We start from the raw sequence: 16,192 nt of genomic DNA on the forward strand, positions 1-16,192 counted from the left end.
AAAAAGTAGCAGTAGAAGAGACAGAAGAAGAAGAGGAGGAGGAGGAGGAGGAGGAGGAGGAGTTGGCCACTGCGTGAACAGAATGCTGGACTAGATGGACTTTGGTCTGATCCTGTGGCTCATCTTATGTTCTTAAGGACTTCCTCACACAGCATGTGAGCAGCTGGTTGGCACTGTGTGAACATAATGCTGGACTTGATGGACCTTTGGTCCAGCATGGGTCTTCTTATGTTCTTAAGGACTTCTTCACAAAGAGTATGAGCAGCTCGGCCAACTATGTTCTTAAGGACTTTATCTCACAACATGTGAACAACTTGTTGGCCACTATGTGAACAGAATCCTGGACTAGATGGACCTTTGGCCTTATCCAGCATGACTCTGCTTATGTTCTTATCTGAGTCCTGAACTAACCCATCGAACTGCACCTCCTTATGGGCCTCCAAGGCAACACAGCACCAGATCCCTCTTGTTTTGATGAAGAATTCCTTCTCACTTGTTTTCCTGTTTCTCCTTTTCATCTCTCGTGGCTTATTCCTGGTGGCTGATGTGGCGACACCAATTAATTAGACAGCTTTGTGTATAGGGAGGATATTAGATTCTCTCTCTCTCTCTCTGACTGCCGTCTTCTCCTTTGTAATTAAATGTTTCAGGTGAGCTCAGGTGAGGATCAGAGAGCACCAACTGAGGTGGACGGTAATCAAGCATTTCTAGCTGCTAATTGCAAGAAGGGGCCTTTGAGTCCCTCAGTTCTGTTCCAGTTGGCTAGACGACCCTGTTCCCCACTTCCAGTGGAACTCCAACACTTTAGGTCAAGGCTACCTTAATTTACAATTAGTCTGACATGGGCCCACTGCAGCCACCGTTGCAAGAGGAGAAGCCCCTGTAGGCTGTGGAGTTTATTAAGCTAAATTAATCGAGGGAAGAGAAAACCAATACTGAAGAGCACTCTGTTTCTTCTGCGTCCAACTGAGGGATTATTGCCACTATACAGAGAGGAAGGAGGTCTGGAAAGGACCCCGAAGCTGATCAGTGGAAGAGTGGAGATTAATTTACTCTAATGGGGCTTAATGATTTTCAGGAGGCAGCCACCGAATCTTGCCTTCTAATCCCATTAGTGATTCAGAATCATAATTAGTGCATTAAAAAAGAGCATTTCCCTGTATTTTTTTTTAAAAATGAGAATCATACAGTTGATTATACTGCTGCATAAGCCTTCTTTCAGTTAACTCCAATTTTGGGTACAGTGAACAATGGCTTTCGGACAGGGCATTATTTAAGCTAGTCACCCCAAGCTTGCTGTAGCATCTAGATGTCATACCTTGAGCCACACGGAATCGGGAATCAAGACGGGAAGCCAGGAGGTGAAGCCAAGAAACACTCCAGAAGAGGGAGACCGTTGTCACTCAGGCAAGGGGCCCTGTCCAACCAGGAAGTTGTTTTATAGCCCCTTTCTCCTCATCTGGGCTAGCAATGACTCAGTGTCGCTCTTAAAATATTAGTCTATGATCAGGGAGTTGCAGGATCAAATCTCCACTCAGCTGCAATGCTTCCCTGGTTGCCCTTGGGCCAGTCACATTATCTCAGCCTGACCTACTTTACAGTGGGGCTGTACACGGAAACTCCCCCCCCCCGAACCACTTTGTGGTCTGATCCACAACTTTTGAATCGGGCTGATCCACTTCGGGTCGATCCGACCCTCCCCCGCTCCGCTCTGCAGAGTGAGATCCAGAGGGGAGGATTGAGATTTTGCCCCCCTTCCCTACTTATTTGCCTCCGCGGCGGATGGCGGTGGCAGGTAACTGGGGAAGGGGGGCAAAATGGGGGCTGAATAAGCCCCCTCCCCCTTACCTGGCTCCGCCATTGTCTCCACACAGACTGCGGTTGTGGAGACAGGTAAGCCCCCCTTCCCCCCCACTTACCTGTCTCCATCGCGGTTCGGCGCCGGCTTCAACTGAGGGCCAGATCTCAAACTGGAAGAGCAGATAAGCCCCCCTGCCCCCTTACCTGGCTCCGCCGCTGTCACCAGCTTCAACGGACTGCGGTGGCGGTGGTGCCAGGTGAGCCCCCCTCCCCCCACTTACCTGCATTCGAAACCTCGATCCGCAGCTCCCCCGACCCAATTCGGATCCGCCTTTGGCGGAAGTGGATCGGGTCGCTCTGCTCCGGATTCACGATCTGAATCAGAGCAGAGCACAGCCCTCCTTTACAGGGATGTTGTGAAGATAAAATGAAGAGTAGCTACATATGAGGTCCTTGGAGGAAAGGTCGGTCATAAATGTTTAAAAGTAGACCAGGCTTCCTTGATCTGTTGAATGTAGACAAGGGGGCATGTGGTCATCTGGGGAGCCCTGAGGCATCAGACCAGAACTCCAAGAAGGTCAGATTTAGAGAAGCCAGGCCTCTGGTTCTGCACTCCTGATATATGGCCGTCTGGACCTGGGACATTTGAAAGAATGTCTCTTTCCTCTCTCTCTGTGCTTCCTCATACTTTAAGATCCAGGACCTCATAACACTTTGATCATTCCATTGTCTAGGGGTGACTGCAGAGAGAGCTTTCTCAGTGGTCGACACTGAATTATGGGACTTCCTCCTTGCTGGGGCGATTTGAAACCGTAGCCTTTTGAAATGGACCATAATGACTTGCTGTCTGTGGCAATCTTTTTCTTCTTCTTTCTTTTTTCCTTGTAGCTATTGTAGTTTAGTTAGGTCTTATTGGCTGCTGTGTTTGTCTGCTTCTTGCTCCTTTTATTTATTTATTTATTTTAAATGGCTTTCTTAAAGATTGCACACTAGAAGGCCCATTTGTTATATTCATTGCTCTCTGCCTTGGGACTCATGGCACTGAAACACAGACCGTAACAAATGTAAATCGATAAATAACTGTCCGCACTCGTCAAAGTGGTAGCGCTGTGTCCCTTACCACGGAATAACCCCATATGGCATCATATTATTATTATTATTATTATTATTATTATTATTATTATTATTATTATTATTATTATTGTATCTTACCCACCTCCCCTTTTGGATTGAGGCGGGGAACAACATTAGTACAACAGTATAGTATAAATCTGATATATAAAATTAATTAAAAGAGCATATAAAACCAATACAACATCAAAATAACAATCAACGCATCATAAAAATTCCTGGTTTAACATTCATCTGGGTAGGCCTGCCGGAAGAGATAAGTCTTTATAGCTGTCTTAAACTTGGAGAGAGTGTTAAGTTGACGAATCTCCTCCAGCAGGCCGTTCCACAGTCTGGGGGCGACAGAAGAAAAGTTCCTCTGCGTAACAGTTGTCAGCCTAGTTGTGACTGACTGAAATAAGTTCTGCCCAGAGGACCTGAGTGTGTGGAGCAGATTGTAGGGGAGAAGGTGATGCCACCGTTAACCTCAACCCAAACCATGTAGGGTGAGATGCCACCCCCCCACACAAGGCTTTGACACTCACACCTCCCCCAGGCTAAGCAGTACTACTTAAATACTTGAGGAAGAGGTAAAAAGAAAAGTATAACCTTTCCCTTATAGCAGAGGGAAAAGGTAAGGAGTTTTGGAAAAGGCTTTTCTGTGAATATAGCAGGCTGAAGGTTTAATGTAATGTGTTTATTTATGAACTAGTAGAGCAGGAGACACAGCCAAACTGACATGTGGTTTTATGGTAGCAAAATAAAGAAAATGTTTATTGTAGTATACAATTCTTAGTTCCTTTGAATTATATTCCAGTCCTGCCTATTCTTAATCATACTGGCAGTAACCAATCTATTAATACAATCCTTAGTCCCTATGATCTTCTTTTCACTCACTCCTCACCCAACTCCTGGCAAGAAATCACTCAGCTAAACATCTGCCCTCCAAACCCCATCACCAACTGAACCCCTCAGACCACTCAGCTCCCCCATATATATACTCCTCCCCCCTTTCCACAGCATCACCAGCCACACCCACTCAGTCCGACATTCCGCACTCTCTAGACATACTCACTTCAGACATACCTAAGGGAACAGAAATGTGGGTAACACCACATAGGGCTTTAAAGGTAATGTACTTCGCCCGGAAACTATGCACAGGAAGCCTTCTTATACTGCAGAGGTGGGAAACACACAAGACAACAACCAAGGTTCAACAACAACCCCACAGTTTGACGTGTTTGGTGAATACAGCCTCTTCGTGTCACTGTGTGTGTGTGTGTGTACTGAATGGTCTTACGCGCCACTTCATTTGCTTTTTTGATTAACGGAGAGGACTATTTTATTACGCCGTCATGAATGGGAGGCCTTGGTTTACATCTGAATGGCCCGGTGCCACTTCTCTGGAGCAACATGTGCCAGAACCTTCCAATTAGTATTTGTGTTTCTGGTTTGATGCTGATCAGTGATCACTAACTAAATGCCCATAAAATGCTTTAAAAGACCCAAGGAAGTCATAAGGTATTTTTATATTACCAGCACTTCCTCTCCATCTCATCTGTTTTCCAGACAGCCGTTCTGTTGATGATTATGGACTGGGGAGTCTTGAAAGATCTAGGGAATCTTGTGTATGTGTGTATCGGGGACGACGACTAATGGTCCAAACCTTGGCATGAAGGCAATTTCTCATTACAAACAGTAGTCTATTAGCTTCAATTCCATGGAGCTAAACCCTCAGCCTTCACAAAGCAAGCAGTTGGAAAGGACATATCAGGACAGGTCATATATTGGTTTTAAACTCTGGGTAGCCCAAACAAGCCAGACTCAAACTATGGCTTATGGTCCTGGCTTGTTTGGACTAATCAGAGTTTAGATTACCCTGAGTTCCCCACATTTGGACATTAACAGGGAGGTCAGAGAAAACTACAATGGAATCAAATGAGTTCAGATTTCTATGAATCTGAACCATGGTTTCAGCAGCAGACCAGCTTTTCCCAAGTCACCCGGATTCTGCGGACTTGTGGGCTGGTGGTTTTTTTTTTTAGTTTCCAAAATTTTACACAAATTTAGTCGTAGACACATACGCAACGTGGTTTTCCTCCATAAGCTGAAGCATGAAAATGCACTTTTTAGGATGGATTTGGGGGAGGGGATTTCCACATTTCCATAAATACGAATCTGCACAAATTCGGGGAATGGGAAAATTCCGATTCCACCCATGAGTAGACGATAGAACAAAAGACACCTCACAATCTGCGAAATGCTGTTGGAATGGATTTTACAAAATCCGTAAAGATCCCTAAGTCTGGTTGGTTTAAAACCAGCAATGGATTCTTCTGATCTCCTGACCTGGTACAGGAAAGAAGAGGGGAGGGTCAGCATGTGCCCTGAGTCCACAAATAGTAGTATGAGAGCTCTTATATGCCAGCTTTCCCTTAATCAATCACCAGTTACAGCTGGCTCTGCTTCTCTCTGGGAAGGAAGTTCTATAGGTGCGGGGCCACCACTGAGATAGCCCTGTCCTCAGTAATGACCCAGCCTAATGGCTCCTTTGGGTGGGCCAGACACAGTACAGCCTCTGACACTTATCTTAATGTAAAGGCATGATCTTTTAGGTATAACGATTCCTTCAGAAAACGTGGTCCCAAACCATTCTGGCCTTTAAAGGCCAAAACCAGCATCTTGAATTGGACCAGGCAGGCAACATAAATGATGCAGGATAGGAGCAAGGTGATCCAAGCATTCTATCTGCTGCGTTCTGTACTAGTGACAGTCTCCAAATCATCTTCAAGGGCAGGCTCACATCGAGTGCATTACAGTAATCTATCTTGGCTGTCACCAAGGCTTGTGTCACTCTGTCTGGGGAAGCTTTGTCTAGATAGGGCAGGGGGCTGCCAAACCACCCTAAGCTGGTGAAGTAGGACTGGTGTCCTTTGCTTTTGAAGTTTGCCCAACTTGGGTGGTGGTGTTTTGGGGAACACTCTAAAATAAAAGGAAAGATGGGGATGGGATGAAGCAATTCATGGGGATGGGATGAAGCAATTCATGGGGTTGGGATGAAGCAATTCATGGGGATGGGATGAAGCAATTCATGGGGATGGGATGAAGCAATTCACATCATTCCAGGGTTTGTGTGTCTTACCTCCCCCCTTTTTCTTAACCATCCCCCTTTTTTTCCTCTTAAAAGCCTTCAGCTCTGTGGTCACAACACCAGATGTGGAGCTCTGGACACTGCCATCTTTCCTTCCCCTTCCCAGAAAGAGGAAGGAAAGGTGGTGGGGGCAACCAGTCAATCCCTGTTCCTTCAGACCTGACTACTTTAAAAAAAAAGGGGGGGAGAATTAAAAGATGGGAAGGGAGGTGAGAACCTCCCCCCTTTCCTGCCACCATGGTGACTTCTCCCTCTGAACTGTTTCAGGGGTCAGATCAGGGCCCTAGAAATGGCCATGGCAAGTTTGACAACTGCAAATATGGTGATGAATTGCATGTGATTAGGGGGGATGATTTGATCCATCCATAAAAAAAAAAAAATGCAACTCTGCTATTTCTGGGGAGGGGGGGAGACGAAAGATTTTTGTACAAGCTCTGCAAATGCCTCCCGCTTTCTCTTCCCCCCCGCCCTGCCCCCTCGCTCTGCCCACTTAGTAAATGTGACAGCGCTATTGCTGCGATTATGCAAGTGCTCCGGCCCTTTGCGCTCCACAGGTAGATGCAATTAATGTTAATTACCACTGCGGCATTTCTGCCAAGAGGAGCAGAGGTGGGTTAAAAGAAGAAGAAGAAGAAAACACTGGGGGGGGGGGAAACCCCACACCATGTCTGGAAAGAGCCGCTTCTGCCGGGTCCCCCGATGAGAAGTTGTGCCTTCTTTTTCCACTTTAGAAAGTCAAGGCATGATTGCGAATTTAGATGAGAGTTTATATCTCCATGGTGACCTCCCCCTGCCCCCAGCAGAGATCTTCTTGAGCTGCCCACTGGCTGGCTAGGAGCGCTGCGTGCGCCCGGCTGAGGTGGAGGCGGCTGGTGCTTGGCTCGGCATGGGGGCTGCAGGTGGGAGCGACGGCCACTGTCGGCATTTTCAAAATGTTAAGTAGCGCCTTTCCTGTGATGGATTGAAAGCCACTTGCACTCGGAGCCTCTCCATCCAGGTGAAACAAGGCGGCTGTACTTAGCCCCTTCCCGGCTGGCTCTGCGAGTTCCGATGTGCTGGGCCTCAAGACGGCCTTACAAAGTTTAAAATATACATGGAGGGGGGGGGGAAAACAAAACCATAAACATTTAAAATACACAATAAAATTATAAGTCCTTAACATAGATGGAGGGCCAGATTATTCTCCAAAGGCCTGCTTGAACAAAAAAGTTTTAGCCTGCTTCCAAAAGCCCATCAAGGAGGGAGCCAGCCTAGCTTCCCCGGGAAGAGAGTTCCAGAGCACCGGAGTAGTCACCGAGAAGGCCTTCTCCCATGTTCCCACCAAGCGTGCCTGTGAAGGAGGTGGGACTGAAAGAAGGACTTCTCCAGAAGATCTCAAAGCACAGGCTCTTCTTTCTCCTGGCCCCAACCCATCCACCCCCGTAGTTAGAATCCCTGAACTGCAATCATTCCAGATTGTAGATTTCTACTTCTGTATGCAGGTCATCAAAGTCAAATGCTTATGGGTGAAGTCTGTTGCTGTTGTTGTTGTTGTTGTTGTTGTTGTTGTTATTATTATTATTATTATTATTGTTGTTGTTGTTGTTGTTGTTGCATTTATAGCCCGTCTTTTTTCCTCCAAGGAACCCAAGGCGGCATACATAATCCTCCTCCTCTCTATTTTATCCTCACAATAACCCTGTGAGGTGGGTTGGGCTGAGAGTCTGTGACTGGCCCAAAGTCACCCAGTGGGTTTCTACAAACAAAGCCCTATGAAGAGAGACTGAAACAACTGGGCATGTTTAGCCTGGAGAAGAGAAGATTGAGGGGAGACATGAGAGCACTCTTCAAATACTTAAAAGTCTGTCACACAGAGTAGGGCCAGGATCTCTTCTCGATCCTCCCAGAGTGCAGGACACAGAATCATGGGCTCAAGTTACGGGAAGCCAGATTCCAGCTGAACATCAGGAAAAACTTCCTGACTGTTAGAGCAGTACAACAATGGAACCAGTTACCTAGGGAGGTTGTGGGCTCTCCCATACTAGAGGCCTTCAAGAGGCAGCTGGACAACCATCTGTCAGGGATGCTTTAGGGGGGATTCCTGCACTGAGCAGTGGGTTGGACTCGATGACCTTATAGGCCCCTTCCAACTCTACTATTCTCTGATTCTATGATATGGCTGAGTGGGGACTAGAACCCGGATCTCCCGATTCCCAGTCCGACACTTTAGCCACTACACTACACTGGCTCTGGTAGTAGGGATGTCTGAAAGTGTAGCTGCTGTTAGATTCGGATCAGGAGCTACCCGGTTCGCACCTGCGTGAGCCAAATGTGAACTCTGTGTGTGGGCGTGGGGTGATGTTTCCATACATTTCTGAACCCACAGTGTGATTCTCAGACCGAAAACAAAGAAAAAAGTGCTTGGCCAGGTGTTAACATTTCAGCAATATGCCTGAAAAAAAAGTGTACTTCTGAAAAAGGCACAGACATCCTTTTAATCGATGGGAGGAAAATGTGTACATTTTTTTAAAAAAAATGCGCACAATTCATGTGCACGTTTGGGGAAATGCAAACAAAAATGCATGTGAGTTTCCGTGCGGACAGAGTATAAACACCGGAGCTCAGAATCTGATATGGACATGCACTGGAACAAGCTTTGAGGTGAAACTCGGAGAGGTTGATGAATTTGGGTTTGGCTGGTTTGAACATCCCTAGTTGATAAACCTGATGTGTCTGGCTGGGCTGTACCAGGAAAGAACCCTGCCTCAAACCCTGGAGATCCGCTGCTGCCAGCCAGTCTTGGCAATACTGGGCTTGATGGAGTAAGGGTTGGAGTCCGTATAAAGCAACTTCCAATCTTCTTAAGAGGAAGAATTTCCTTACCTTTTCTGACTGCCCCTTTAGCTACCGCTTTTAGAAGACTTTAAGGGTTAGGGTTGCTCATCACTTTGACAAAAAATTGGGAGAGCCAGAGAGCGGGCGCAAAAGTTCATTGAAGGCCTTTTACCTTAACCCCCCACCTATAATTCAGGCACTGAGCTGAGGCAGGTTCCCTGTTCTCTTCACCTATGTCAATCCTTCAAGGCAGGTGACGCTGCACTAAAGTCAACAGTTAACCGAAGTGACTGAGTGAGCTCGACAGGTGAGCCGAGACTTGAACTCGAGCCTTCGTGGTCCAAGTCCAACACTCTCAACACAGGTAACCCGATGCCCTTTGCATTTTTGGACTACAATTCCCATCATCCCTTACCCTTATCTGGGGCTGATGGGAGTGGAGGTCCAAAACCCGGGTTGCTTCACTCTCCATAAAATACTACAAAACACTGGCCCGTAATATTCATGAAAATGAACTACAGGATAATCTTGCTAATTACTCGCTGGACGAAACTCCAGATTAGCTTCTTTTGTCCATGTTTTACTTTACTGCCACCTGTATAAAGACCTCAGAGTTTCCTTAATAACTCCACTCATAAAAAAAATCTCAGGCAGAACAGACAAATTTTGTTTAGATTACCTTTTGTCAGGCATGAATGCCCAAGTTACTGCGAAAGTGGCCAGATTTTGTGCTGCAGCCATCTCACGCCGTAAAGAGGCAAAACAATAATAATATATGCACGTTCTACATCTGTAATGTAATGTAATGTGTTAAATTGTATGGTGTTTGATTGGAGTGCTGGTTGTTACACCGTAATAAACTTATTCATTCAATCTTGCTAATTACTTGCTGGATGCTGCGCTGCTGGTGTAGTGGTATCATGCAAGATTCCCATTCTTGCGACCTGGGTTCGATTCCCAGGCGGCGCAGGCGAATTTTAATTTTCCGGCTGAACATCAGGAAAAACTTCATGACTGTTAGAGCAGTGCGACGGTGGAATCAGTTACCTAGGGAGGTTGTGGGCTCTCCCACACTAGAGGCCTTCAAGAGGCAGCTGGACAACCATCTGTCAGGGATGCTTTAGGGTGGATTCCTGCATTGAGCGGGGGGTTGGACTAGATGGCCTTGTAGGCCCCTTCCAACTCTGCTATTCTATGATTCTATGAAACTCCAGATTAGCTTCTTTTGCTATAACAGAGAGAAGCTGCCCTGATCGAGCCTGTCGTTCTTGCAGCGTTCTGCCTTGTTTTCACCAAGTCTAACTTAGATGTACTTCCTCTGCCCTCCGATTACGGAGTTTGGTGCTCTGCTTCTCTCTTCCTATCTGCAGATGTATTTTGGTGGAAGGGAGAAAAAGGAAAAGTTTGCTTGGGTTTGTTAATGTTCCCTTCAAAGAATCCCTGAGTTTTTCTAATCTGCGGTGTGTTAAGAAGTTATACTTTGTGCTGCAGAAAAGGGAATAATAGATCAGTAAGACTTTCACCTTGAAATTCAGCCACCCATGGGGAGCTAGGACAAGCAAACGGATCAATAATTCACCAGCACCCCTTTGATATGAAGTGCCTCCTTTTCCGGAGCCACAGCTAGGCAATCTCTCCCCATTGGGTCTTGTCCCTCCAGAGAACAAGAAAAGGACAGAATCAAATACTGGGCGGCCCATTTTTCGCTTCCAAGCTTGTTTAACCTCAAGCTTAAAGCTTGGATGCTCTTTCTGTTCAGAGTGAGCTGGCAGCTGAACCAATCGCACGCCGCTCCCCCTAAGGTTGGATATTGGCCCCTTCCGCCCACAAGGGAGGGGACAGACTCCCCTGTACCCAGTTTTGTCGGTTGCTCACTGAGCTGCCACCTGTCCCTGATCATGGCACTGTGCAAATGATTTGATGGGCTGGCAATGAAGCCACGGGGTCACCCGACAAAGCCGCAGGGCCCCCGTCCTCTTAGTGAACCTCCATGTTCTGCAACAGGGAGTTTCCGGAAAGGTCATGCTGTGTAAATGGTGGCCTATATGGACCATTTACACAACAGAGGTGTGAACGCTCCATTCATGCCTGCAGTGTTGTGTAAATGGACACTTTACGGCCCCCACTTACACAACATGACCTTAGAGGAAACATCCCAGCCGCCATTTTGCAGCTCGCCAAGGCGGGTGGATGGCCACTGGGTGCTGACCGAGCTGCAGTGCACTCCATGAGAGCGTCTGTGAGGGCCTCTCAGCTCAGTGCGGGGGGTCCGGGAGGGCGAGCACTGGGGATTCTGTTGAACTCCACCACTCAATGGACTCTTGCAACAACTCTACCCACTACCACCTTTCTCAAATTGTCCCTGGTCCAAAGAATTCGCTCTTGATGGTGATCTGATTAGTGGTAGCAGTGGTACTGCTAGGGTTGGACCTTGGGGCTGATTTCTGGACCCCTGTATCCGGGGGGGGGGTGTCTTCAAGTGACCACCCACAGAGCTGCAGGCGATGTGGGGCAAAGCACCTTGGACAGCCCCTTTAAAGTTCCGACTTGTCCTGACTGAAACCCAGAGCAGATTCACTGCCCCACTGACATCAGAGCCATCAACCTTTACTGCCAAGGACTCCTCTTGGGAATGCCCAGCAGTTCCTGAGAGAAAACAGAGCTAGCCCCTCAGTGTTGGAGGGTGTGTGTCATGTGTCCATCCCCTGCACTCCCTCAACTAGTGATTCAGAGCCCTATAACTCCCCTCCCTCCCACACAAATGCCATTTTATGATTAAAAAAAAACCCTACTGTCCAGCCACCAGTGTTGAAATAGAGTCAATCGCCTGCCGGAATCTTCACTGCTTGGCTCAATGATTACATACAAACATTCGTATGTTAAGTACAAAAAACAACAACCCACCCCTGTATATTGGGGAACGTTGTTGGAGGAATTGTCTTTTCTTTTTCCTTAAAACAAAAGTCACAGAACAATTGCACAGTTGGAAAGTGGATGGAACAGATTTATTGGTGAAACTGTCATGGACGGGGTTTGGACTGATTCGTACCTCGCTAATGCAGAGCATTTAAAGTTGCTCCATCCAATGCATTTCCTCAGCTTTATCATTAAATGGGAGGTGGGAGGGGAAGTTACAGGGTTATGAATTGTCTCCCCTTCCCCCTTAGATAAGCTTTTTAATAGAATCCAGAGTGCATTGGAAAGTGTCACTGCACTGAATTAAACATAAGGCAAACCAGTCAACCTTGCCAGTAACTTTCCTCTCCAACCATTAAATCACATCTATTATTATTATTATTTTCCCCCCATAGTATAAAATTAATTTGGGAACAATATGCCTGAAGGGCAAATGGTTTTCGGTACGCTGCCTCAATCTTTTATTGAACAAAGAGTTTCCCGTGCGATCATGCTGCCGAAGTATGGAAAGTGAGCAGGAAGGTGAAGAAAGGAAATGTTTCATAAGTGGGGAGAAGGAGGGGGGGAGCAGGGGGAGAAAACCTGGTCAAAATTCAGGGCTTGGATGAGTTGTTTGAATGTGCACCTGGAGTACGGTTGCTAAATGCCCAGGAAAAATTAAACAATCAAGAAACAAACAAACGAAATCCCTAAGAATTCTATGTTGCTTTTATGCTCAGGGGCGGCCCTGCCATTAGGTAGAGTGAGGCTGTTGCCTCGTGTGGCCGCTGCTCTGAGGTGGCAGCAAGGTGTCAGAGGAGAGAGCTGTGGGCTGTCCTGCATCCCCTAAGCTAGTGTGCTGCCTTCGAGTGTAGTGGTGGAGGAGGTTGTCCCATTTGCTGAGTCAAAGATCTAGTCCGCTGCCAGTCCAGTCCAGTCCACTTTTGTATATGGATTGGGAGGGGCCGCCATCTTGTCCTCCACTCCACTAGAGCAATGTCTTGGGCCAGCCCTAGAAGTTACTTGTCCTCTTGTTCCCCTTCCTTCCTTCCTTCCTTCCTTCCTTCCTTCCTTCCTTGTTCTTTCAATCCCTGCCATTGTTCTGTGTGGATTGGGTCCCCACAACAGATTAAAAAAAAAGAACAACTGATTTGTATAATTTTTGCATATGCTAATTTATTAGGATTATACTTGAAGTAGACATATGGTAACATCTCACTGTCATGGGGAAGACAGTGGCCAGGGCATTTGTGCACCTGGCTTAGTTTGCTGTGCAGGTGCAACTCTTCTCTTCTGATGGTTCCAAACATTTCAAGCAGACTTGAATTGGATGACCCATCAACAGTGGACACCTCCAAATGGAGGACCATAGAGGCCTGTCCTCTGTATAAGTGGCTATGTGGCCACCTTAAAAGCACCTGTCTTTGGGAAGCTACTGCCAAACAGAGCAGGTAGGACTGGCATTGATGGGTAACTAATCTGACCAGGTATAAAGCCACTTCCAAGGCTCCCTTGTGTTCCTTGCCTATGTTTCTTGCAGCATGCAGCTTTATGCCTCATGCGGGCAGCAAGGATCATTCATCACTCTTAGGCCCTTTCAGGCTTTTCCCATCTGATGAAGGGCACCATGCAGGATGGCCCTTGGAGGACCGCCAGGTGTGGGAGTAATAAATGAACATCCTTGAGGGTGCTGCAGAAACTGATGTACCTGTCACTGCGTTGCACTGTCATTTCTCCTCCACCCGTGTGCCCCAAACCTGTTGACAGGTTGTAACTTCCTGCCGCCTGAAGGAATCTTTGATCTTCTATGGAGCAGTGGCTCCTTTTATCCCACCTAGAAAGCGACAGAGGGGCGGGGGCTGAAGATAGCATAGCAGCTGGAGCATCCAGGGCTTCGAAAGCCGCCTGTGCAAATTCCTTGATGTAAGATGCATGGTTGGGGCACAGCTGTAGCCCATAAGCAACTCTTAGATCTAATGAGGGTTAATTAGTGCTCGGAGGCATTTGTGTGCACAAGGCCCTTCTCTGCAGTTGGTCCACGGTGTGGCTTGGATTCCACTCCCTTTCCATGTGCCAAGGTCTTGGCCTGGAAAGTGGAAATCAGAGTTTAATATAAGTTTGCTTGGAGGGCAGTGTTGCATCTATAATAATAAAAGGGGAGGTGTGTTCTCTCCATATGGGAACACCGTAGCACCAATACTGTGAAAGCTAGAAAGGATCTACACTACTGCTTTATAACGGTTGATAATGGTAGTGACAACTGTTGAGGCCCATGACACATTCATAGAATCATAGAATAGTAAAGTTGGAAGGGGCCTATAAGGCCATTGAGTCCAACCCCCTGCTCAATGCAGGAATCCACCCTAAAGCATCCCTGACAGATGGTTGTCCAACTGCCTCTTGAAGGCCTCTAGTGTGGGAGAGCCCACAACCTCCCTAGGTAACTGGTTCCATTGCTGTGCTGCTCTAACAGGAAGTTTTTCCTGATGTCCAGCCGGAATCTGACTTCCTGTAACTTGAGCCTGTTATTCCATGTCCTGCACTCTGGGATGATCGAGAAGAGATCCTGGCCGTCCTCTGTGTGACAACCTTTTACGTATTCGAAGAGTGCTATCCTGTCTCCCCTCAATCTTCTCTTCTCCAGGCTAAACATGCCCAGTTGTTTCAATCTCTCTTCATAGGGCTTTGTTTCCAGACCCCTGATCATCCTGGTTGCCCTTGATCATTCCATGTACTGCTTTCAAGCCACTTTCAAAGCATTAAGTCCTGCTTGGTGTAGATCTGGCCCCAGACGATGCAACCCACTCTGATAGCTATGTAGGTTTGCTTGAAGGACTCACAGTATCAAACATAGGGCTATTCCAACCTATTCAAGACCAGATCTGTTTAGTAGTAGTAACTGCTGAACTATATACATCAGCAGGGAGAGTGGAGTTTGAAATTGAATTAGTCCCTCAGGCGAAAAGTGATTCCCCACCGGTTCGCTAAAGCTATGGATGTATGAGAAAACTGTTTCAGTTTGGTTTTGATCAGGGTTTACCCAATTTGCACCTTCCGTATTGAACGAAGACTCAGACACAATCAATACATTTCTGAGTCTGCATTGTGATTCATGGAGCCCATAAAAATGGGTTCGACAGCGTGCCTGCGTTTGAAAAATGCCCACGGAAAATGTGTGTGCGTTTTGAAAAATGCAGGCAAAAAGGGGCTTTACTCGATGGGGAAGAAGGTGTTCATTTCAAAGATGTGCACAATTGATGTGTAGATTTAGGGGGAAACACACATGAAAATTGTGTGAAAAGAACAACAAAACTCTCAAACAGTTATGGATTCAAGTCACAACGGTTGAATTTGGAAAACTTCGGTGCACTCACGTTTTGCCAGTTCGCTCATCTAGAACTATGGCCGCCTTTTGGACCTTTCTGGAATGAATGGGACTATTTGTCTTTTCTTAGCCTAGAACTTGGACATCTGCCGCTCCCTGAAATTGACCAAAATGCTGTTAAGTGCAGGTGCGCGCAGCAGAATCCTTGGGCACGCATACTTAACAGCAGAATTCTTGGGCATGCATACTTGCCTGGTTGCGTAGCAGCTGGCTCCTAAGCAAATTGGACTTGTTATGAATAGATTAAAGAACAAAATGCAAGCGGTTGCCCAGAGGAGACTGCTTGAGATCATTGGTTTTCGGAACTGATGTGGAAAACTCTTATTAAACTCTTTCTTTTCTCCTGCAAAAAGCCACGCCGGGGTACAACCTTTCTCCAAAGTTTCTTTGTAGCCAGCGTGAGTTTGGGACTGTAGGGAGAATTGGGCATGAGAAAAGGAAGGTTAGGCTAAGCTGGGAATGGGGAACCTCAGGACCAGGTTCCAAATCCAGCCCTCTTGGGGTCCAAATCTGTCAGGATCAGGCCTGTTCTCTCTAGTGTGGGGGAAGGGGTTTCAGGGGGTCAATTGGATTCAGAATCAGATGATGAAGAACCAGGAATTTACCAGCCAACACAGGAAGCAGGGGAGGAGGTTCTCCAAGACTCTTCAGGACTCAAGGATGAATCTTCCCATGAGCTTATCGTAGAGAATGCAGATGGCTCAGAGACCATCCACTCTCACACTCCTGACAACTCAGCCTCTGTCTGAGGGAGAGGGGACATCAGAATTGACAGTTCCCAGAGTCCACTACAGGGTCAAGTGGGTGGAGTTGAGAGGAGGTGGGAGGCAGTCTCTTAGGATAGCAGCTCATGCAAAGCTCCTCCCAAAAGACCCTCCTTGAGCTCAAGTTGGATTGTAGGTAAGCGTCCTGCTTCAGTTGAAGTCAATTTAGGCTTCGAGGATAGCTCCTAGCATTCACGTTCCCCACAGGTGCGAAGAGATGCTTATTTGTTGAATAAAGCTTTCTGGATTACACAGGAGACATCTTTATTGTCC

The 16,192-nt window shown here is 46.9% G+C and overlaps 2 protein-coding genes and 1 non-coding gene across 3 annotated transcripts in view; all 3 read left to right on the forward strand.

Moving 5' to 3' along the window:
* The window catches only part of VSIG10 (V-set and immunoglobulin domain containing 10), a 497,585-nt gene that overhangs the window by 162,174 nt on the left and 319,219 nt on the right, over window positions 1–16,192 (forward strand). The gene's annotated exons all lie outside the window — the stretch shown is intronic.
* KSR2 (kinase suppressor of ras 2) overlaps window positions 1–16,192 on the forward strand; it is a 227,243-nt gene that overhangs the window by 76,097 nt on the left and 134,954 nt on the right. The window lies entirely within an intron of this gene.
* On the forward strand, window positions 9,774–9,844 carry TRNAG-CCC (transfer RNA glycine (anticodon CCC)). The gene has a single exon. It is a non-coding gene; the product is annotated as a tRNA-Gly (tRNA).

The sequence above is a fragment of the Elgaria multicarinata genome, chromosome 18, assembly GCF_023053635.1.
Source record: "Elgaria multicarinata webbii isolate HBS135686 ecotype San Diego chromosome 18, rElgMul1.1.pri, whole genome shotgun sequence".
Taxonomy (NCBI): Eukaryota; Metazoa; Chordata; class Lepidosauria; order Squamata; family Anguidae; genus Elgaria; species Elgaria multicarinata.